General features: G+C 37.4%; 1 pseudogene; it reads right to left on the bottom strand.

The window, feature by feature from the left end:
• The window catches only part of LOC144373486 (sodium/calcium exchanger 1-like), a 61,170-nt pseudogene that overhangs the window by 7,872 nt on the left and 29,022 nt on the right, over positions 1–24,276 (bottom strand).

Here is a 24,276-nt window from a genome sequence, read left to right as displayed (position 1 = left end):
AATTCATTTTTATATAGGTTGGCTTAAAGGATTTCTTGTAGAACTTAAAAAATTAAAGTAATAAATATATATTACTTTATACTTTAATAAATATATGTGGATTAAATATAAGGAAAAATTAATCACATGTACCCAATTTTCATGTTAAAATATTGTACCATTATCATTACAGGAAAATTTTCTCCCCAGAGCTGGGGACTGAACTCAAGGCCTCATGCATGCTAAGCACATGCTCAACCACTCAGCTAAACCTAAACACCCAGTTTCCAGGAAAGAATTCTGGTGGTATCATAAATTTTTTTGAAAAGTTCAACTATGTAATAGATATTCAAATCCAAATTCAGGTAATTGCAAAGCTTTCAGTGGCTTTAAAAGTAAATTGTAGTGTAGTGTGTATTAAATAAATACCTGTATAAAAAATGTGGATGCTAAGGTCCAAATTTAGATTTCTTTAAAAAAACAATGAACAGTAAAACCTCAAATACTAAATCAGAAATGGTAATTGTAATAGATACTATTTTATATAAAGTAGGAACTGAGGCCCTACCTATCTTACGTACAATGAATAAAAACCATCATGTGAAATTTCATTATTTAAATATCCAAAACAGGGCAATGTATGTGTATTAACGTGTCTGAATTTATTTATAAAGAGAAGACCGACAAATATTGCTCTCAATTTTGTGGTTAGACGGAAGTCACTGGGTACATTCAGCAGAAGTCTTAGAATTTTATTCCTCATGAAGGGAATTTAAATCTGTAATCAAGTTTGTAATCCTAACAATCCAGGATGTAGTATAACTTAAAAATCACAGATATGTTTCTGAGTTTCACTCACCATTTTCATGCAGTTGAAGCTGTTCTCTTTCTTGTTCTTGAGGTGGTTGAACGTTTTAAAAAGTCCATCCTGTACATTACAAAACCCAAAATAGCCAGCAACACAATCCTGCCAGAACTGCTAAAATGATTACCCACACAGTCATAGGCATGGGGCTGAATGCTTCAGGTGACATTAGTGGTAACTAATGTGGAATTGAAGATATCCTCAATTGCAAGGATTTTGTAAGGAAATTCTATGACATTAAATGAAGCAGATGACTTCAGAGAATATGAATGATTCTGGTATTTCTTATTTACAAAAGTGTCTCAGTCCATAGTAAAGACAGGATTGAACTCGTGCCTCTGTCTAGTTGCCTAACTTAAGACAATCCTCAGGCACTGGGCAATTCCACAATCCAAAGTGTGAACATCTCTTTCACTGAAGGCAAGATCTTGCTTTGTGATGAGATGGTTCTGGTCACCTTGCCCAGCAAATGTATCATTCTTCTTAGTTGTTTGTAAAGATGAGATCTTGATTCTTAAAGGGTTGATCTCCATATCTGAAGTACAATTCACTGGCCCATCAATGTCATAATGAAGAATGTACAACAAAGTGTTGTTGTTATGTTTATAAGGCCACTGAAGATTTAGCATGGCTTTGCTGAATGAACTTGAACCATTGTTCTCAACTCCTAAATGTGCTGAACAACTGGTCTAACATCTTGTCTTCAGTCTTGGATTTCTCCATGTGCTCCCAATTTGGAATAGGAAGAAAGACATGATCAGGACTTGAGACTCCTCTTATCTCAACAGCAGCTATAACAGCAAGGTCAACTCTGTAAGATACAACTGGGCTTACTTTATCAAAAAGATTAGAACTTTGAATTTGTAAATAAAATTTCACAATCTCTGTGATTGCTGGTGAGCACTTAATCAAAGACCAGCTAAGAGTTGAGTTCCAGCCTTCATTGGGTTTCCTAGGTCACATAGCACTTGGCGGGTTTGGCTTTCTGTCTAAAATGCACAAGAATGTCCTGCTAATGCGTCACTGTTCCAGACAACCCTGATGAAATCAGCCTGTGGTGGCATGGAAATGCTGAGCTCAGCTTCATAGCCACCTTCTCCTTGATTCTGAGTTTAACAATCAATGTGAGAGGGTTGTCATCTCCAATATAGATCTTCTTTTGATCACTATGTACAGAAACTTCCAGTTTGGGTTTACAGACATTGGCTTCACCACAGTCAAGTACAAAATGAGCCTGTCCACTGATGTTGGCAGGAGTGAACTGGTTAAGGATGGGTCACAAGTCTTTGGCATCAGCAGCTGTTCTATAATCCAATTGATGCGTCATAAAAATAGTAATTGGGGTAAGTTTGTCTCTAAATTCAGATTCATCTGCAGATATGCTATCAGCTCTTTCACACTGCATCTGCACCCTCTAGAAATTGTCATGTTCTTGGAGTGACCTGGGAACCTGCTATGGAGAAACAGTGCTTGCTGAATTGATCCTTTTTGCTTGAGTATATACAAAAGAAGCTTCATCTGGAAGTTAAGTTTCCTTGGAAATGCTCCTTTGCCATCTGCCTTTAAGCAAAACCTGACATTAAAAAAGGAAACTTTGAGAGTTGTCCCAGGCAATGAGCAGGTTTTATTGTCCTGATTTTAAATGCTAGGGTATACTTGAAGGCCAGCATTTATGGTGATAACAGGTCTGGTCCTGAATAAGACAGCTCTACACAAAAAGCTCTTACAATGAAGTCTGGATATGCATTCTTGTCTCTGTCTGTGGCTTCCTTCATGGAATAGCCAAAGCTTGGCGGCATCCTCTGTGCAGCCCACTGCCCTTCAAGGATGAGATGGCACCGTGTTCAAGCCTGTTGATTTTCTATTGAAGATATAAACAATTCCTTTTTTATCTTCATACCCATTTGGAGCAGTGATTGCAATATCATTGACACCATCCTGGTCCAGATCTCCCAAAGGAGCTATGGCATTATCAAACTGTGCCAAGACCTCAAACCCATTCAGCTTTGTAGTATGGAATTCTCCTGAAGCTTTCTGAAGAGACACAGAGATCTACCCCACCATTTGGAGTTTGCCTAAAAAAACATCTGCATAATCATCCCCATTAACGCCAGTGGCAGCCACAGAAAATCCGAAATATGCAGCCATCTGCTCACCAGTAAAATTGTGCAAGGAAGACATGTTTTTCCCATCATAAAAAAAAACCACTCCCAGAGTCCTTGCTGCTTTTGGAACTCCTGAAACAAAGACATTTATGCCATTACAATTGAAATATCTGACAGCCACTGAATAACCCAACTAACTGTTATCAAAAATTTCTTGTGGATTCTGAGTGGCTAACTGATTATTATACTTGATGCTATGAACATTGGGGTCATATTTAGATAAGATTTCTGCCACTTGATCCCAAATGAGCTGACATTGTTAATAAAAACTACCAGGGCCACCAAGAAGTACTCTGTCAGCTTTAGTAAAATCAATGCTGAATCCTCCTTGAAAAAAAAATCCCTGTCCATCAGCATCAATATTTTTTGACTTGCATGGAGCATACTCAACAGTCTTAGGTCCATCTTGAAGAAAGAAAATTACAACAGGCTCTCTCTCCTGTTTCAGCTCAGTCCTCCAGTGGTACAAGGGAGCACAGGCCAAAAATTTATCCTGTTTTGACCTCACAGATGCTCCAAACCACTGGCGGGATTTAAACTCTTATGGATCATCCTTGGCATAATCTCTATTGCCTGTTGCATCAAATTCAGTTGGTTGGCACTGGTGGCTAGAAGACCAGTCACATTTGAGGACTTGCCTTCCTTCTACAACCCCGAGCTGGGTAGTGTTTGCTTAGGGAGTTTCCACCAGAAAAAACATCCTGGAAGAAGGTGCTGGGCATGAAGAAATCCACAGTTTAAGCCAAGTAACTTCCTTCTGAGCCAAGAGTACTCTGCAGAACTGTTCACATCTAAGTTGAAGGTGCTGCAGAGGCAGCAGTAGTCCAGAAACAGAAGCAGGAGGAGGCAGGGGCCAATGCGCACCGCCGCTGCACCTGAGAATCAATGGCCAAGTGCACCCAGGATGCCAAGCCTGGAGCGGCTGCCCCTCCCAGGACACATGGTGCCAGGGGCCCGCCGCTTGTGCGAGCCCTAACTTGTGGGCTCTCTTCCCAGGTAGCCTGGGACAGCTCTGGGAGAGGCAGGAGGGCTGTTTCCTAGAGGCTGCCCTGGAAGGGAGGCGCAGGGTGCATGAGGTGGGGACAGTAGCGCGGGTGCCCCTCGCCTCCTCTGAGCTCCGTTCAATGCAACATCACAGGCTGGGGACTCTAAAATATATTTTAAAATATAACTTTTCATAAGTTTAACATGATCCTAGATTTGCAGATTCACTGGCATTTAATAGGGAATATTAACCTTAGACTATGAAGATAAAGTAAATTCATGAATTTTAACCTGCTTCTCTACAGCTTTCTCACTTGTCATTCATTAGTGGATGAAAGCCTTCTCTGAACACATTCTGACAACAAATCTTTTTTTTTTTTTTTGACTGGTCATGTGTCTTTTAGAGTCAAACCTTGCACAACTTTTATTCATTCTCACTTACAAACACTAATATCCCATCCATACTTTCTCTGTAATTCATTGGTTTTACTATGGCTTCAAGAATTGTTACATCTTTTCTTTTCCTTTTCTTTTTTGGCAGTCTATATGGTGATCTGAAAAGAACATGTTAAGACATGATTTTATGCAATAGCTATCAAATATGTAAACTTCAGTATTCCAAGAGCTTGTGCACAACAAGGAAAGAAATTCAAGAAATATTTAATGAAATTAATGTATCGGCATTTCCCTCCTGGTCTTCTGTGTCCTGTGCTCATTAAAATGGAGAATATGGACCGTAGGGGCCATTGGTCTGCTTTAGGGTGATGTTTCTTGCATTTTCATAATCTAAAAGTAGAACTAAAGCATCTCAGCAACTTCAAGCTGGCACAAGTACATTGCTTTCAACCCGAAATGCATAATTAACCAGAAAGCTAGTTGTTGACAGCTAAACTGACTGTTCAAAAAAGGCCTCATTGCAGTTCTAATGAATGCTGAAAAGTAGGGTGTCACAGTGATTTTTTTTTTTTAACAGAGAAGCTATATCCACGAAATTGACAAAGGCTCATTTTTCAAAGCTGATGAAAGCTTAAGGGAAATAACAATTATGTCTGTTGTCAAGTACTTGTATCCAAGAGGGTATTTATGATCCCATGGAAATTCTATAATTTACTAAACCACTAAGCAGGTCCATGCTATTCGCCCTCCCCAATCCCACAGAAAGCATCTTATCTCAACAGAGAATTGGAGTCAATGATGTAAATTAAGTAGTTCTCATAAGGAAGACAGGAGAAAAATGCTATAAAAGCATGCTTCCCAATTTCCAACAGAAATACCCAATAATTGGATAGGATACCAAATTTCACAGCACAAATGAATCTCCTGGTTACAGAATGAGAAATTTACCCAAGCAGGATTAGTGGCTTATAGTTAAGATGGGCTATTATGTCTACTCTTGCTAACAGCAATTTCACAAGAAAAATTAAAATAAATATGGGAAACATTATGAATCAAAGCCAAGGAATGCCTTAAATATAGATTTCTTCAGGAATGTGCATGAATATTACCACATCTTTAAATGGTAATTTTAAGAGATTGTCTTCAAAATACATGGATGACTCATGATGTAATAATTGCCCTCTTTCCAGCACCTTCTACAAATTAGAATTCTTGGGAGATCCCATGTACTAATCTGCCTCCCAATTACAAGTAGCTTTTTTTTTTTTTTTTTTTTTCCTGGTACTGGGAATTGAACCCTAGGGGCACTTAACTACTGAACCACATCCCCAGCCCTTTTAAAAATATTTTATTTAGAGACAGGGTATCACAATTTGCTTAGGGTCTCACTAAGTTGCTGAGGCAGGCTTTGAACTCTTGATCCTTCTTTCTCAGCCTCCAGAGCCACTGGTATTACAGGCGTGCACAACTGTGCCTGCCTCAAGAAGAAGGAAGTTCACCTTTTCACATTTGTAGTGCAGTGCTTACTCTGTCAAGTCTATGGTTGATCTGGACATGTTTCTTTTTTAGAAAAGTTAGAACAAGAAGAATGAGGTTATTCTTCAAATGACTTTGATGAAATGCAGTCTTTATACTTGAGCTAATAACTCTTTTATTTCTTCATTGTCTTCCTTCCCTCCTTTTCTCCTTTCTTCCTTCTTTCCTCCCATCCTTTCTCCCTCCCTCTCTTCCTTCTTTCCTTCCTTCCTTTTTTCCTTCTGTGGTTAATCCATGAAAAACTCCAGCTATGTCATTCTAATTGTACTAACAACTTGAAATCCAGTTTAAATTTCCATAAATTTGCCTTATTCCTTGAAAATAATTAGCATTAGTTTTATTTATTTATTTAAAAATTTTAATCTTTATTTAACTTATTTATTTATATGTGGTGCTGAGGATCAAACCCAGGGCCTCAGTCATGCTAGATGAGTGCTCTACCACTGAGCCACAACCTCAGCCCACAGCATGAGTTTTAAAAATCTGTTTGTCAGATCTTTATAGACTTAATAAACTTATAAAGATCATTTTATATAATGTGCATACATAGCATTACTGTATGCTATTCATATATCCATTCTCTTTCTGTAACACCAAGTTTCTAGATGTTTCCCACTCATGAAAAAAAGCAGTTTATACTGAATTCATCTATTGTCAGTCCCTTTACAAAGTATGCACAAACACAAATATATACATGCACACACACAGAAGTTCTAGTTTTTAAATTTCATATTCCTTAAAAACTCATACATGTAAGACAAAGATTATGCTAAATATAATCTTTCTCTAGAGCATTTCCCCTTTGACAGGCAATGGAAAAGTAACAGAAAATATCACTGTTCTTGGAGCTGTGGGCTTCCTTAGACTTTCTAATTCTTCATGAATGCACAGCTATTTTTCTAAGGTGGTAGAATGTCCCCTGTGCAAACTTAACAGATAAGTGGATACAGAAATAGAGCTATAAATGTCTTACAGCTTTTCAGTAATGGCAGCTGAGAGCTAGAAAGGATGACAACACATGGTCTGCAGTGAGGGCTTAGTGCAGATGCTAGTAAGCTGGGGGCTAGCAGAGTGGAATCTCTCTCCAGTCTGACTGATAAAATCAGCATGGTGAAGCTACAGGAAAGCCATAGCCCTCTGCTATCCTGAGCCATGTGTGTGGTGCTGAGGACTTGACCATGAGGACAGCTGGAATGCTTCTATATTTGCACCCAAGCCTAAAATTTAACCATCATCAGCACATCATGTTAGTTTCAAGCCAAAGCATTTTGTGGGACCCTTCTCTGAATAATACAGCCTTCCAACTTACCACCTGGGATTTGAATAGTGACCATAATCCTCACATCCATGTCACATGCTGACTGCATGTGCATAAAACAGGAATAAGACAATCTTCCGAGTGTTTTGTTCTCTCAATTTCTTTCCCATTGACTTGTTATTTTGTGAGGACAGCAAAGAGTAGACTGAGGATTAGGGTAAGTGAGTTCTAGGCCCAGTTCTGCCTCTTCTTAACTGTGTGATCTTAGTAAGTCACTTGCAACTTTCCTGTGGACAGTTTCCTTATCTGTGACATTAGACATTTAATTAAATGTGCGGGGCTGGGGATGTGGCTCAAGCGGTAGCGCGCTCACCTGGCATGCATGCGGCCCGGGTTCGATCCTTAGCACCACATACAAACGAAGATGTTGTGTCCGCTGAGAACTAAGAAAAAATAAATAAATATTAAAATTCTCTCTCTCTGTCCCCCTCTCTCTCTCACTCTCTCTTTAAAAAAATAAATAAATAAATAAAAATAAAATGTGAGATACTTCTTCAAATTTCAGATTTTTCTTCTTTATTGGTAGTTTTCTCTTTGTACCTGTGTCCATTTCTCCATTTTTATTTTATGAATTTTTAATCCTTCACCTCCGACCTTCAAAAGTTCCCTGTCCTGGGGAAATATGACCTCTCTATACTTGGAGCCTCTGTAGCTCTCAGCACATTGCATTTGGATCACTCTTCCTGTATAGTCAATTTCTTTCAACAATGACTTTTTGTATCTTATTTATAATATGTTTCCAAGTTCTTGGCACTTAGCCATGCATTCAATGAATATCTTTGGAATACCTGACCTTCCTAGCCTTCTCTTGGAGAGCCCCTTTAGGCAAAGGCAGAGGTCAAGAGGAGTCTAAGTTTGTTTCAGGCTAACTGTTCACAGGCTAGCGTTCAGACTTAGACATCTGAGTTAGTCATTACAATTACCTGTGAACACTCCTAACCAGTTTGCATTTATTCATTTACAAATGTGGGCATTCACACACTATTATGTCAAGATCCAAGGAATATATTCCAAAGATAATAACGTCCAAAATATGTTATCTCATAACAATTGAATAGTTTTCTATTACACTAGACTGTATATTTGGTCATGGAACAAGCCATATTTTCTTCAGCCCTCTATGGCTCCTTCTTTATCTCCTTCCTCTGCCCCAGTTCCTAATGAAGTTTGAGGAATCAAACCTGGTTTAATACATTTTTACCAAAAGTTAGTTTAAAGTTGAACAACATCAGATCCAATCTCCTCAAAAGTCTTTATTCTGTGTAGTTCTCTTTATATAAAAACATGCAGGTGCCCATTTTAGCCTATCAGTCTCAACTCATCAATATGCTCTTTTAGAGTGTGGATATCTTCTTTGCATACTTCATAGATTCACACCCAAAGCCCAATTTAGAAGCACTAAGTGGAGAGATTCTCTGCTTTATTTTTTTACATTTCTCTTCTGAAGCCCCAGGAATGTTGGCACTTAAGACACCCTTTTTACACAAGGAACACAATAAAGCAGTCCAATAGCCTGAATCTGGGTAAAACAGGATGGCTTTGGGAAGAAGTGGAGTAAGAAGTTACATGGCCCAGCTGAAGAAACTAAAACTACAATGACAGTTTTTACTTAACAAGCCACTGCACATTGAAGCATGCCTCCACACTCATAAAAGTGTGAGCTCCTACCCAAGGCCTATATTTTGAAGTGGCTCTAATATATATATTTAAAATTCATGAGCTTGATCAAGTTTTAGCATACAAATTATTTCTTGGACATGACCAGCTCAGTCTGCTATGCTGAAAGATTTGACATTGGAGCAAATTTTAACAGCAGTATTAAATTAAAAGATATTAATATAAGGAATAATTCATAGTCTTAGAATCATAAAGAAAAACATTTTCTTGATGATTAATCTACAACTACCCAAAAATGAAAGAAAACATTATATGCTTGAAATCAGAGTTAATGATTACATTTAAGCATCATTTTGATATTGTCATGAATACATCAATTTTAGAAAGGCCTGTAAAATTATGCTTTTTCATAGTCATTTATATCTTTGAGACCCTGAGTCAAGAATACAAGTACTTGCTGGGTGCAGTGACGCACACCTATAATCCCAGCAACTAGGGAGGCTGAGGCAGAAGAATAACAAATTCAAGGCCAGCCTCAGCAAATTAATGAGGCCCTAAGCAACTCTCAGTGAGACCGTGTCTCAAAATAAAAAAATAAAAATGGCTCGGATGGGCTCAGTGATTAAGCACCCCTGGATTCAATCCCCAATACAAAAAAAAAAAAAAAAAAAAAAAGCATATAAGTTACTTTCCTCAGAGGGAAAAGATTTTCCTGCAATGGTCATATTGGTACATTTCTTTCTTTCTTTTTTTTTGGTGTTGAAACTTAAAAAATTTTTTTTTATTTATTTTAATTAGTTACATATGATAGTACAATGACCTTGACATATCATACATTTGAATCAGATGGAATATAATATCTCATTTTTCTATTACATTTCTTATATTTAGTTGAAAGTCTATTTGTTGTCTCAAATACCACCCCAACATATTTTGCTAAAAGGATATATTTTGAATTTTTTTCAAACAAGAAAAATACATGCAGATTTGGGTTTCAGAAACACACACTGGGAGAGTTTCTGTCCTGCTTTATAGTAAAAAAATAGTGGAATTTTAGGTCCTTTGTCCAGAAAAAAATTTCATGCTTGAAAATTGTTGAAATAAAGCTGCTGGTCAGAAATAAATTTGAACCCCAAAGGTTTCTGAATTTACAAATCTTTAGAAACATGCACACAAAACATCACACCTGTGCTTCCATTTATCAAGAGAGTGTATATAGTCACCCAAACTCTTACCACATAAATCCCACCTACTCTTCATTCTGCTGAAAACAGTTGCAGATGCTGGCATATCACAAGGCTAGAGAGTAAAAGGAATAAGAGAAATAGGATGCTCAAGTTTGGGGAAATAATTACTATAGAAGTCTTCTTGCTCAAAATACAATGGAAATTATGAATTCCAGTACTAAAGGATACACTATTATCAGTCTAAAAAAGGAGGAAGAAGTAGTGAGGGTATAGTCATGTGTATATGGTCATCTTGCTTCTGCTTTGCTTTCAATCTCATAACTACCTATTTATTAATGGTGTTTTTCCATATGGCCCATGACCATGCCACTGAAAATGGAGTTTCATGAACTACTTAAAAAAATAGTGTGCTGGGTGCAAAGGCACAAGCCTGTAATCCAATGGCTTGAGGGGCTGAGGCAGCAGGATCACAAGTACAAAGACAGCCTCAGCAACTTAGAGAGGCCCTAAGCAACTTAGCAAGACCCTGTCTCAAAATAAAACAAAAAAGGGGCCAGGGATGTTGTCCAGTGGTTAAGCACCCTAGATTAAATCACTGGTAAATAATAATAACATAATTATAAAATTTTAAAAATAGTGTGGTGAATTAAAGCAACCATGAACTTAGAGTGGGAGGAGGAAAGGGGAGGGCAAAGGAAAGAAAGAACAGAAAAAAGAAGGAGGTAACCTCTGGAAGCAAATATCAGAGAATGCCTAATATATAAAACCTTTCTAATTTAACTTCCCAATAATCATGGGACAAAAGGTAGAATAGGTCCTTCTTCTCACTAAAGCTTTATGCAAATAAAAATATTAGAGATGATTTGTTATGTTTTTATAGTATTCCTATGAGATGCATGATATAATGAAAAATTCAGACCATCAGAATATTAAATTATTTTGACTTAGAAAATACCAGCAAAACATTTCAATTTGAATTCTTATTGGTCAAGATAGATGGAAGCCAACATCCAGTACTGGTAATCACACTGAAAGTAATTTGACTTGTTTTATATTAAAAACTTTCTACATGGGAACTATCAAGAGGCCCATATAGTCAACCTAGAGTTAATGTATGTATTACAGAAAGGAAGAAATTTTGCAGATGTTTACTTGCAAATACAGATATGAGAAAATAATGTGAGATCTTCCTACTATACAAATATTGTCATCATCATAATTCCACATGGCATTTTAATACATGTCTTCTCACCCTTTGAACTCACTCACATATCACTGTGGATGTATGACAATAATGATAACACATTGTACACCATTTGCTAATTGCCAAAGCATTTTTACTTACCTTATCTTATGATGCTCATCATGGCACTTTGAGAACTATTTTCATCATTTTTCAGAAAAGTACATAGGATTTTAAGAACACATAACTAAATTACTCCTGATCATAAAGCTAGTAAATGGGATTCAAACGAGATTTTCAATCCCAGGAATGTGCCCTTTCTACGATTTTGTAATACATGCAAACTTGATAAATTATTTTGAAATTTTGTTGTTATTTTGCAACTGGATTTGTTTCAGGGATCAAACTGAAATTGTTTGGCTTTACGACTTTTGAAAATGAATAACCAGGCCAGATATTATCATATGAAAAATTTAAAAATAATTATTACCTATGGTCCTGAACATCTCTTCAAAAGAGCATTTTATTAAGAGTTTTGAATAATAATAGTTCTCATTGGACTCCAAACACACTTCAAAAGTAACAGATTTATATTACAATAATGATTGACATAATACTTTGCATACAGTAGACAATAAATACTATCAAAAAATTTTAAAGGATGCATTTTCACATATAAGCAATGGTAAGGTTTCCTAAAAAGTATGCATTCTCATCATAAAATTACATACAGAAATTAGGGATGTAAATTGATACAGATTCTCCTAAAATAGCTTTGTGAAGTTTTGTCTATATATTTTGGTCTATCCATTTCAATTTAAATGTTTAGCTTAAATAACTAAACTAAGATGTAAACCAAGATTTTTCTACTTTCCCCCAAATTTTTGACATTAATTATTTATCAATTAATAGAAATAGAATATAAATAAATAGAAAAACAATATCAAAACAAAAAGAAGTATTAGGATGCTTATTAAATAAATATACTGTAGTTTTTACAATGGAATATTATTCAGATAGCAAGATTTTATTTCAAAAAGCTTTACTTATGTGTTCAAGTCTTTTTATACAGACCTACCCAGAAAAAGGAAGATCAAAATGAAAACTGAATATACTAAAATGTAAAAGATGACAATTTCTTGTTGGTAAAACTACTTAAAATTTTCTTCTCATCTTTAAAAAATATTTTGAAAGAAACACTTAGGATATTTTAAAATCACTATATTTTCTTGAAGAAGGTGGTATTAGAAACTATCACTGAGGTACATCCTCAACTCTATTTATTATTTTTATTTTGAGACAGGGTCTTGTTAAGTTGCCAAGGCTGGCCTCAAACTTGTGGTCCTCCTGCCTCTGCCTCCAGAGTCACTGGGATTACATATGTGTGGCACCATGTCCTGCTAATATCACTATTTTAAAAAATGGTCAAAATTAATTTAGTTTTTACCATATATCAGGCATAGATATAACTTTTTTACACATATTATCTAATTTAGTTTTTATAAAAAACATTTAAAATTAAAAGTAAAAAAAAAATGTAAATAAACCTGTTTAAGGCCATGCACTTGACAAAATAGAAGATCAGAGAGGCTAACATCTTTAAATATTTAAAGCACTATTATTTTATTTTCTGACACAGATTTGTCAATTGCTAGATATTTGAGTTGAATTAGAATGTGCATTTGAACTTGAGGAAAGAAGCTGACTGACGTTATCAACCTAAATGTATTCAAGAAGCAGCTACATAACCTAGATTTTAACACAATGAAACTTCTTGCATGGAGATATAATTCTACTTAATGCATATACATATTTGATATCTCTATCTAAAATCTATAAAAAATTTAGACAGGATCATGTTTATCTAGAGATTTCTTTGTGGAGGAGGGTATGGGGAATGAGAGAACATGTTGTAAATATCCAGGTTGGTCTTAATTATGAAAAATGATTATTATTTTCAGACAGCTCAGATGAGATTTCCACATATTTTTCACAAATTTCAAAAATATTTAATTATGTACTAAAAAAAACACTGTCCCGAGGCACAGTGGCACATGTCTGTAATCCCAGTGGTTTGGGAGGCTGAGGCAGGAAGATGACAAGTTCAAAACCAGCCTCAGCAACTTAGAAAGGCCCTCGTTAATTTAGGGTGAGTGTAAGCAACTTTGTGAGATCCTGTCTCCAATAAAAAAAAATCAATAAATAGGCTCTAAATGTGGTTCAGTAGTTAAGCACCCCTCAGGGGACTCAATTCCTGGTGTCAAAAGAGAGGAAAAAAAATAGTTTTAATTAGTTTTAGAAAGTAACTGTGGGCAATAACAATTACAACTAACAAGTACTTACTGTAAGGCAGGTACTAGATTAATGAATTTAATTCTTTGAAATTGGAAACAGAGAGGTTAAATAAGTTGTTTGAATTTATGGAGTTTATGAGATAGAATGGGGATTTAAGCCCAGGCTTGTCTGGTTCCAAAAGTCTTTAACCCATATGTTATATACAAATGGTATCTCTGGGTGGCTGCAATATCTGCCATAGAGGGCATCCACTAGGGAAGTGCTGAACACTGACTACAAGGGCTATCATTTGTGAATATCTACTGTTGACTCTTAGTCTATGTCAACATTGGGCAAGCAGCCCATTTAAGATGAACATATCAGAACCACTAATAGACTGATTGGAAAAAAATATAGATATATTGATATAGATACATATATATCTAATATATATAATTCCAATCAAGCTAGCATTGAGATAGATACATAAAATAAGCATAAAGGACTTGCCACAGATCCAGGCCCATTTCCAAATGTCTCAAGGGCTTCATATATAAGAATTAATCATTGGGTTAATAACTACATAATCAAAAATAGACTAATCTAAAAGTTTATAGTTTACAATGACCTTGGGAGTTATGGACTATTAAGAAAGAAGTCCATTCCTTAAAGGAATTTAAATCTGTAAAATATAGTTCAATTACTCAAACAACTAACTTTATAGGATATTTAGCTCTAGATATTGCCAGATAAATATTTTCACTTAATGTACTTTACATTATTATTATATTTATGTCTAAACTTATATTTGTTATTATATTACTGTTACATTGTAATAATAGTTTTCAATTATATTATACTATGTATGTGTAGGTCAAATAAATCACTTCCTATAAATGTATCAGTTTAATAACATCTCAGAACTCATCCATATAGAAGTCCTTTTTTTCATACTAAAAACATCTCTAAAGATCTCCACCTCTAATCTCCTGTCTTTCTTTGGTAATCTCTCTGGTTTCCTTCAATATCAGGTTGGGAAAATTCTGAGATGCTGAGCCACCTGGGCCTGAGACCTTGGCTTATCAAATTCCTGGCTACATTTTCTATAATAGCTTCTTTTTTTTTTTTTTGATGCTCCATAAAATCATATTATTTGGAGACAGGATTCAGAAGTGAGTGACTTACACTTCCCCTGGTAACACACAGAATTAGGAAATGAAGTAGAGAATGAAAACTTTCCCTATGTCTCATTCCTCACTGTTGATTATTGCTATGAAAAATGAATCAGATTCGAATTGTTCCCAAACTCTATTCTTCTGTTCTCCATTACAGAAGGCCGCCAAACTGTGTCCTGAGCCATCTGGGATAAAGATAGGGTTGAGGGAAAGGGTCAGGAGTCCTGAGGCTCTCTTCCTGGGAAGAGCAGGGACATGCTGTTGCAGTGCCAGAGGTGGCCAATCAGGGTGCTGACAGCTCACAGTCATTCCTTCTCAGCCTGAACACCAGCGGTAAGAGCCCCAGGAGGAAACACTAAGAGATGCCAAAGGAGGCTTAGAGAACAGCAGAGCATATAGGCATCCGCCTATTGTGTGAGTGGATGCTTGTTCACCTGTTTTCTCCAGTAGAAATGAGCCTCTCTTTGGCAAGGACTGTCTTAGTCTTCACTGCCACCCTAGTACTCACAAGGGACTTGACATAGCCTGGATGACCTTAGGACATAGAAGAAGGCAGGAATCAGGAGCTGGGCTCCAGTCCTACAGAATCCCACAAGCTACTTTCAGGCTCCTCAAACACACTTGGGCACATCCATGATTTCAATAAAGAAGCAGTTTCAGTGAATCCCATTTCAATTTCTTTACTCTCCTACTGTTTTCTGTTTGCTTGAGCAAAAATCTGTACTAATTCCAGTCTCCACTTCATTTTAGTAATAGCTGAAATGTAGTCAGGGCTACAAATTCTTTGTCTGTGTCTGTCCACTCTGTCTGCCTCCTTCCCTCCTCCCTCCACTCCTCTCTGGCCATGCCCTCTCCCTCCTAGGATCCCTCCCTCCACCACCCCACTTTCTCACTTTCCTACTCCCTCAGTTTCTCTCTTTCTCCCTTTTTCTTTCTTTCTCTCCAAATATACAAATCCCAGTCACACATTTATATACAGTAAAGTGAACAGCTCATTTTAAAACATTATTGGCAAGTTAAGATGGTAATGCTCAGTGAGCAAGAAGGAAAGTTGTTCTTACAGCTTTGGGAATTGTCCTTTTTTATTGCACCCTAAGACTAAACTGGACATCAACATCACTTAATTTAACTTTCCCATTTTTTTCTTTGGTAAATAAGAAGTGTGATTTGTGTGTGTGCGCGCATGCATGGTATGTAAGAGAAATGTTCCTTATTGAAGAAGCATATTGGGTTTATTTTAAAAGTTACAATTATAACATATAAAATACTTAAAAAGTTATAATGTATAAAATATATTAAAAGTTATAAAAAATTATAACAAAGTTAGGAGGGCATATAGATGGAGTTGAAACTTGGATATGGAATCTTTATCTTCAAGTAGTCTGTAAAAATTTATAAAATGTTATAATTAATCATATTTACAAATAATGCTAATGGGCTTACTCCACCAGACCAAAAATTTGCCTACGAAAGTTAAAAATATTGAATACAATAAAACTAGTTTCTTCAAAAACAAATATTTTAATATTTTACAGACAAACTTGCACTGATTTTTACAAAGTGTATGCAATGCAAAATGTCATTTCATAGTGATCTGATTTTAGGTAGGATTTTTTTTCTGCTTGCTTTTCTTGTCCATGAATGTAATTCAGAAGCAAGAGTGACCTGAAATTGACTTTTTAAAAAATGTTACCTAAAAATTCCCTTTGCTGTAATGCTTAGAATTGAAGGTTTGTATCAGATAAACTTCCCAAGGGTCACTTATTCTAGGAAAGTCTTGCAATCAATAATTCTTACTATTAATCACCTCCAGGGTCATAAAACACATTTTTAAAACTTTTTCATAGTGATAACACAAGATAACAACCATCCCCAATACTAATTCTCTGTTGCTATTAATTTACACTGCCTTGTAACAGAGTTAAAAAAAAGATAGGCCAAGAAAGTACTATTTCAAGTGTGGAAATTTAATTTCCATATGAGGAAATTAAGTGCTCCAGGGCCAGAGCAGGCAATGTCAGAAAGCTCACAATAATGAAGTTTCTTTTTAAAATTTAGGTATAAGAGGAAATGCATACTGTGAGGGAGGAAAGAATAGATGCTAATTGGATGGGCCAGGTACAAGGAGGGATTATAACATTCTACATTATTTTCCTTTTCCAACTCAGTTCATCATGGCTTTTCTAGGCTAATAGAGACTGGGCAGTGAGAGTGTGATGTACTTGATATATGTTCAAGAATTCTAGAAAAGATAAATCACCACTCTTGGTTTATATTTTCTGAGCCACATCAGTCATAGCAACAGAGCCTTGTCTTGTGTGTGAAAGCTAATGCGACAGAGTAGACTCTACGGTCAGGTAGTTCTGCTGCTGAATTCTAGATCATGTTTATTAGCTGTGTGAACCAGAGGAAGTTAGTCTCTGAGCCTCACTTCTTCTTCTGTAAAATGAATATAATAACAATATCTACTTGTGAAGATTAAATCAAAACAGCTTGAATGCTTGCTCTCAGTAAGTTTTAGTACCCACACCATCACCATCACTGCCACTATCACCACCGATAATCACCACCACCATGATCCCCATCATCATGTCCAAAACTACGACCACCATTATCTTTGCCTCTAGCACTCACTATTACTCCCTCACTCACCCCACCACAATCATCAAAATCCACCACCACCACCTTCACTTCACCATCACCAATACCACCTCCATCTCATAACCATCACTACCATTTCTACTACAACCAACATATCCCAAACCATCACTACCATCATTATTACCACCACCACTTTCATCTTCATCATCAACACTACCACCATCTTCTCTTCCACTACCATCACATCCACCATCACCAATATTGTCCTCATTTTGCAGGTAAGAAAATTGACTCCAAGATGAAGTAACTTAATGATAGGAGAGCACAGAGACAGAGTTCAAACTTGGGTGCAGAGTTTCTAATTTCAGGTAGTCTAAGATTGGAAAATGGGGTGGCCTGAATTTTGAGTGTGACCCTTAGTTTCAGGGTACCGAGAATCCTCCAATCTCTCATTCTTAAACCTAAAAAATAAAAGCAAAACCAGCAAACTCTATCAAAATATTAATAAGCAAGGAACCAAAATTCTGCTTTTGGCTGTTTATTGCCACTTGCCTCCATATCTTTAGCTGCCACAAAAGAGTCCAATGCCTACTGCCTTATCTAACCCTGTGGAGACTGTAAGAAGGAAAGAAAATGTCATCTAGATCCCTGAGAAAATGAAAATGAATTGTTTATTCTGCCTGGCTCTATAGTAAGACACCTGTATAGGCCCACGGGAAGAAAGAGGCCTGGCTGTGTCAACCTTGGCAAATAGATGGGTATTATGCAGACAGCAGGTAGAACCAGGAGAGAAAGGAAAGGAACTTTCATGTACTCCTGTCCATATTGTTGACTGCTTTCTTTTCCTCCCAGGTCCTTCTGGACTTCCTGACTATAAGGCAGAAACTGTGAGGCCCTATGAAAAGTCAGTAGAAAAAGTTCTATCTTACCCATGCACAATTCACAGCAGCCAAACTATGAAACCAGCTTAGGTGTTCATCAATGGGTGAGTGCGTAAAGAAAACATAGAATGTATATCCTCAATGGAGTTTTATTCAGCCATAAAGAAAAATGAAATGATATCATTTGCAGGAAAATGGATGGAACATAATGTTAAGTGAAATAACTCAAACTCAGAAGGTCACGGGTCATATGTTTTTTCTTATATGTGGAAGCTAGAGTGGAAAAAAGGTAAAGTGGTAGACTCTAATGAAAATCAAAGGGAGATCAGTAGAGGAAAAGGACCTGAGGGAGGGAAAGGGGAAATACTAGGGAATGATATTGGCCCAACTATATTGCTATACTGTGTGCATGTGCAGATATGTAACAACAAATTTCATTATTATGTACAACTATAATGCACTAATAAAAAGTATGGAAAAAGAAAACAAAAGTTCTGCCTACTTAGTCAGCACCTTGCACTGAAGGCCACTCCAGCCTCCTACCTGGTTTACCCAAAGCAGTTGTAAGATTATCTCCTGTGCAGCTGACCCACCTTACATTGGTTGAATTTTAATCCTTTCCTGGCTCCTGCCCTAGAACAACTTCTACTCCACTGTTGCAAGGAAACATAAGATTCTCATGGCATTTACTTTTTATTAAGGGACAAACAGCTTTTCTACCCCAAAGAATGAATCTCAAATGATGGGACTTCAGTAGCCATAACACAAAGTCACATGAATATTTTATAGAAGGTTACAATATTACAATGTTGTCCACAGGCAATTTTTCATACCTCAGCTAATAAAGACACAGCAGCAAAATGACAATAAATAACTCTCTCATAGGTATTATATCCTTAAGTTAGCTCCATTCAAAAGAAGTAAATACAGTATTTTTAAATCACCTGCCCTGGGTTACTGGTGTTCTCAGGAAAGAGCATCTCTTCCCACATCAAAATTTAGTGTAAAATATGTTCAGGTTTTTTAAGACAGTGGCAATACACTGGTAACTCTGAGAATAGAGGGTGAGTGGATGGCAGAATGGAAGGACTATTCATGAGGCTACTAGAATAAAGTAAATAAAAACCATTCCTAGAGGCCAAGGACTAATTCACAAAGAACAAAACAAAATACTGACAGCAGTTTACTAGAAAAATTGTCAATTTTTTTAGAAGCTTCAAGAAGTAATGTGGCACAGAGACGCACATGCACATCTTTGAAGTCAAATAGGTGTTCAAATTCTGGATTCATAACTTCTTAGATCTCTGAGATTCACTTTTTTCATCTTCAATGCTACTTACTTCCTTGGGTTGTCACCATATTAAATGTATGAAAGAACACTTGACAACAGCTATGGTGGCACTCACCAGGGGCTCTGGAGGCTAAGGCAAGAGGATGGTGAGTTCAAAGCCAGCCTCAGCAATTTAACAAGGCCCTAAGCAACTTAGTGAGAACTTGTCTCTAAATAAAATATTAAAAAGCGCTGGGGGTTAAATCCTCAGCACCAAAAAAATTTAAAAAGAGAGCACTTGAGAAAGTTCTTGGTCATCTAATAGTAGTGGTTCTAAATTTTGTTTCTACATATTATACCCCAAAAGGGTTCCACAAATAAAGACCCTTTAAGGGACATGTCAGATTGATTTAAACACATTCATAATGATTTAAAACTGCACAAAAGGAAATGAATTGTGGCTAAGTCATTGATTTTGATAATGATCCTCTTTATTGAAATTGTCCATGCTCCTATGTTTTCCAAGATAGGACACCTTCTTAAAATGCACATCCCATCTTTCTTTCCAGTTATGCTGTCTGTCCTCCAAAAATAAATGCAAGTGTTTTGTCCAATATTAAGGCTTCCTATATCCCCTGCACAATGTCTTCATAATGATGTTTATACTTACAAAATATATCTCCCACTTTAAGTATGAGGAACATATTTCTTTTGATTTCCCTCATAATATTAGCCCAGTGTTAGTCACTCATCAGTAGCTGATTAAGTAGGAATTGATATTGATTTTTAAATTCAAGTCCTGAACTAGGGAAGCAATCAACCCTGTGTGATGGCCTTGGATGTTGACTCAGAAAGTAGACCAGGATTTAAACACTTCAATATGCCTACACTAAGAAATTTCTTCATTGGCTAAGATGAATTCCTTTATGTAACTATATTATAACCTCAAAATGTAATTAGCACTAGGAAAATGAGATTACAACAGCATAAATGGAAATCTGGTTGATGTGGTAAAGAACCTTTCTGTACATAATCAACTTGGTCTCCAGGCAATACTAAATTATAACATTTTTTATATAACTCATAAATGTTTTTGGCTCCTACCCTGTCTTATTTTTATAATAGTTATGCATTCAGAAAGCATAGGAATTTACAAAAACATCTTATAGTTATAATTTAGGTTTTCAGATGATACTACATGTGTTTCGGCTCAAAAAGAGATAAACATTCTTGTCTGAAAGATAACTCACTAAAGCAGAAATCCACTGAAATGCTAAAAGTATTCCAAACAAATTTCCTACATTAGCACATTACTTAGGAAAGTTCTATGCCAGTATAAATCATTTTAATAGTCTAAATGAAACTCTATTACTATAAAGTAAATCCTGAATATGCTAGATTCAAGGCACTATGTACTAATAGCTTTTCTTGCCTAATGATAATTTCTATAGTATTTTTCATTATTCCTGATTTTTCCCAATGCACAATTGTTCTTCTGTTCTGATCACTTCAAATTTGACTTTATTTGTATCTGGTGGTCTTATTGTACCATTTTATAAAGCTACATGCCATATCATATAGCTAGGTATTTGTTCCTTAGAATTCTGTGCAGCAAGAGATGAACTCTGGTTATAAACAGCCAAAACCAGTATTTCTTTCCCATGGAATGTAATAATAATAATAATGGTAATAATATCATAATAATTTGATAGGATTTACACTGAATTTTTTTTAGTCTTTTGTTCAAAAAATTATATAAATATTCAGTGTACGAAAGCTCTATTTGTTGAGATAAATGCCTTACATATTACATCTTAGAGTTAATGAAGTTAAAACCATACTTCAAAATGTAACACTTGTTAAAATTAATTTTGGGCAGACACGTTGTTTAATACATTATTCTGTTATAGGAATCCTGTAGTAAACTGATTTGCTAAGCAACATGTCATGTAAATTTTCCAACTTACATAGTTTTCTCAACTTTCTGTTTTAAATATATCATAGTAAATGCTCATAGTAAATGCTCATTTTTTTCCAATTATCTTCCCAAATGATATCATTATTGAGCTCTAAGTAATTTAATTTTTCTTGGAAATTGCAAATAAAAAGTTTAATTTCAGAAACTGAATCCATCATTTATAAATACACTAAAGCACAGTCTACTCAAATTTAGAGTAAGCAGAGGTACAGTGTTTGAACAGAACAACAACTTCCTAAGAGGTCATGGCAGATGGGCAAGTTGTCTCACCCACAGTTAATGATCTGAAATGAAAACATGAACCTTTTTAAGATGTTAAAGAAAAAACTTTGAAGACACACTGTTAAAAAAATCTTGACAATTGAGAATTTCATTCAGATGTTCTTGGGATTCTAAAATACCAGGGTGATGGCTGAATCTTTCCTATTGTTAAAAAAAAAAAGAATTCTAAATGCCTCAGGCTAGTCTTACCACTGTAGCCTTCCAGATACCCCCATTGGTCACTACTGCCTCCAGAGCCCAGGGCTGTGGTGCCAGAACTTGGGTCAGTGCACACAGAGCTCCACTGCTCAGGAACACTAAGTCAGAGGCGCCAGATGCAGGCAATGGGCCCCCTGTTGCAATGCTCTGCTCTGCACCAGCTGAATCCTCAGCAGGGACACAAGGGACTCCCATCTCAAGGACTCAGGACAGACAGTCTGGGACCTCTGAGTGAATGAATGGACTGTGCAACCCTGAATGCAAAGACTTGAAATGGAACATGCCTGCAACCGTGAACCACAACTGCAAGCTCTGTGACAAGTACACTTTTGTTTTCAAACACTTCGTCTCTGTGGTAAACAGTTGGCTTCCAGGATATTCTCTCCATTTTAGACACACTTTAGAACCTGCAGTTAAAACTGCTCAGTCAGGATGGCTTCAGCTCCACTTTTCATTTCACAGCCACAAAAGTGGTTTTGTTGCAATTAAAGCAATATTTAACAAAAATACAGTACCTGATTCATGGTTTTTATACAATTGAATAAACAGTCTACAGGATAGAGTTATTTACATCTTGTCTCCATTCTAATAAAACAAATTTCTAACCCCTAACTTAAAAGAGATGTCGCAGTTATAAATTAAAACCTGATCCCCCACTTCCTAACTGAGGAGACAGGCTGTGTCCAGTGGACTCCTCAACCCCTGCTACCTGGCTCGACAGGAGTAAGACGTCTGTGAGGTTACCTTGCAGTGTGGCCCGGCAAGTGGCCCCAGATGCTGGCCTGATGTCTCACATGTCCCTATTGGGTGGGTCACAGCCCTGGTACAACAGCCAGCACTGCGGAGAGCATCTCTGGTCTGGCAACTCTGTCGTGAGTTCAATAATGAAAGTATGTCAAGGGAAGATTCACTTTCAAAAATATAAGATTTTCAAAATGCTTCATCATGAGCTGGGGCTGGCCAAAGCTGCCATTCTCCGTGAGTGTGCTGAACAGCTTTTCCAAAGGGATGGTACTTGGCGGACAGCCCCCAAATCTGGCAGCCCAAGTGGACAGTCCAGGCCAGGACGACCGCTTGAGGTTCCAGTAGGTAAGCAGGTCGCAGCTGTGCTCCAATACCTCCTCCTCCAGGTAGGGGAGTGATAAGGTCTGTAAACAAGTCAAAATAACACCTGGTATTTTGCCAGGGGAATGTTAGAGTTCGTAAACAAGTCTGATTGGTGCCTGGCAAAATGCCAGAGGGAGTGGTTTGAGAAGTAACAAAAGTGAGCTATTAAGTGTGGAGATTCCTTATTGGTTGACTGATGTATCTAGTTTATTATGCTAATTAAGATAAGCTGTACAAAATGTATAAATAGCTCTGTTGTCCTACAATAAAGGGCTCCCTCTCCTGCTGTATCAACGTACACAAGTTATTCGTCACCCCCGGGTTATTCTGCAGCCAGCCGGACTACGGCAGGGGAGCACCATGTCTTTGGGCAGCCTCTCCCACCTATCTCTCCTCTCCATCTTGGCCACCAGCGACCAGAGTCTCTAGACCTGGCCCAGAGTCACAGCCATTGGAGGCAGCTGTGTCCTCTGAGGTAGAATTCAATATTTCTAGCTCCCTGATTAGATCCTGCCTGTACTGCTCCACCTCCTCCTCTGTGAACAGGGAGGCTTTGTAGCGAGGTTCCAGCAGTGGGTCATGGAGGGTGGCGGATAGGTGGCTTGCCATGACTTCCTTCAGCGACATCATCAGAGTGTCAATGCCTATCTTCTCCCCAAAGAGCATCTTGACCTTCTTGCTGAGGATGTGGATCATGGGGATGACCTGGCTTAGAGTGGACATATAGGTACTCATCTCCAGGCTGGCAGCATCTAAGGGCCTCAACGCATGACCCATGGACTGCATGACTTCCCACTAGTAGCAGCTGATCAGCTCTCTGTAGTTGCACTCAATGGACATCTCCATAATGGCCCTCTTCTGCTGCAGCAGCCACTCAAGCATGTGCAGGGACTTGCTCCACCTGGACTACACATTCTGGACGAGGCAGTGCTGCTGCAGCTTACTCCCGCTGCAGTGTGGCCAGCTTCTCCCTGGCGCTTGGGGAGTGCTGGAGCCGCTCACACAGCTTCTGGGAGGTGCTCAGCAGGCTCTGCACCATCCTCTGGCTCTTGATGGCCTCACTTATGATCAGGTCCACCATGTGGCTGAAGCAGGGCACGCTCGAGTGCTCTGCCTCGGTCAGAATCTTTCGATGCTCCCATTGTCGGTGACCATGATGCCCGCATGCAGGCCGATGGACCTACACCCAGGTTTCTCACCAGCACTCTAGCTGCTTCTGGATGCTGCCGCCGCCATAGTCACAGTCAATCTGCGATGCGTCCAAAAGTGCTGATCATTGG

The sequence above is a fragment of the Ictidomys tridecemlineatus genome, unplaced genomic scaffold (assembly GCF_052094955.1).
Source record: "Ictidomys tridecemlineatus isolate mIctTri1 unplaced genomic scaffold, mIctTri1.hap1 Scaffold_411, whole genome shotgun sequence".
Classification (NCBI taxonomy): domain Eukaryota; kingdom Metazoa; phylum Chordata; class Mammalia; order Rodentia; family Sciuridae; genus Ictidomys; species Ictidomys tridecemlineatus.
Note: the sequence above shows the minus strand (reverse complement) of the source record. Positions and strands in the feature narration are given on the sequence as shown.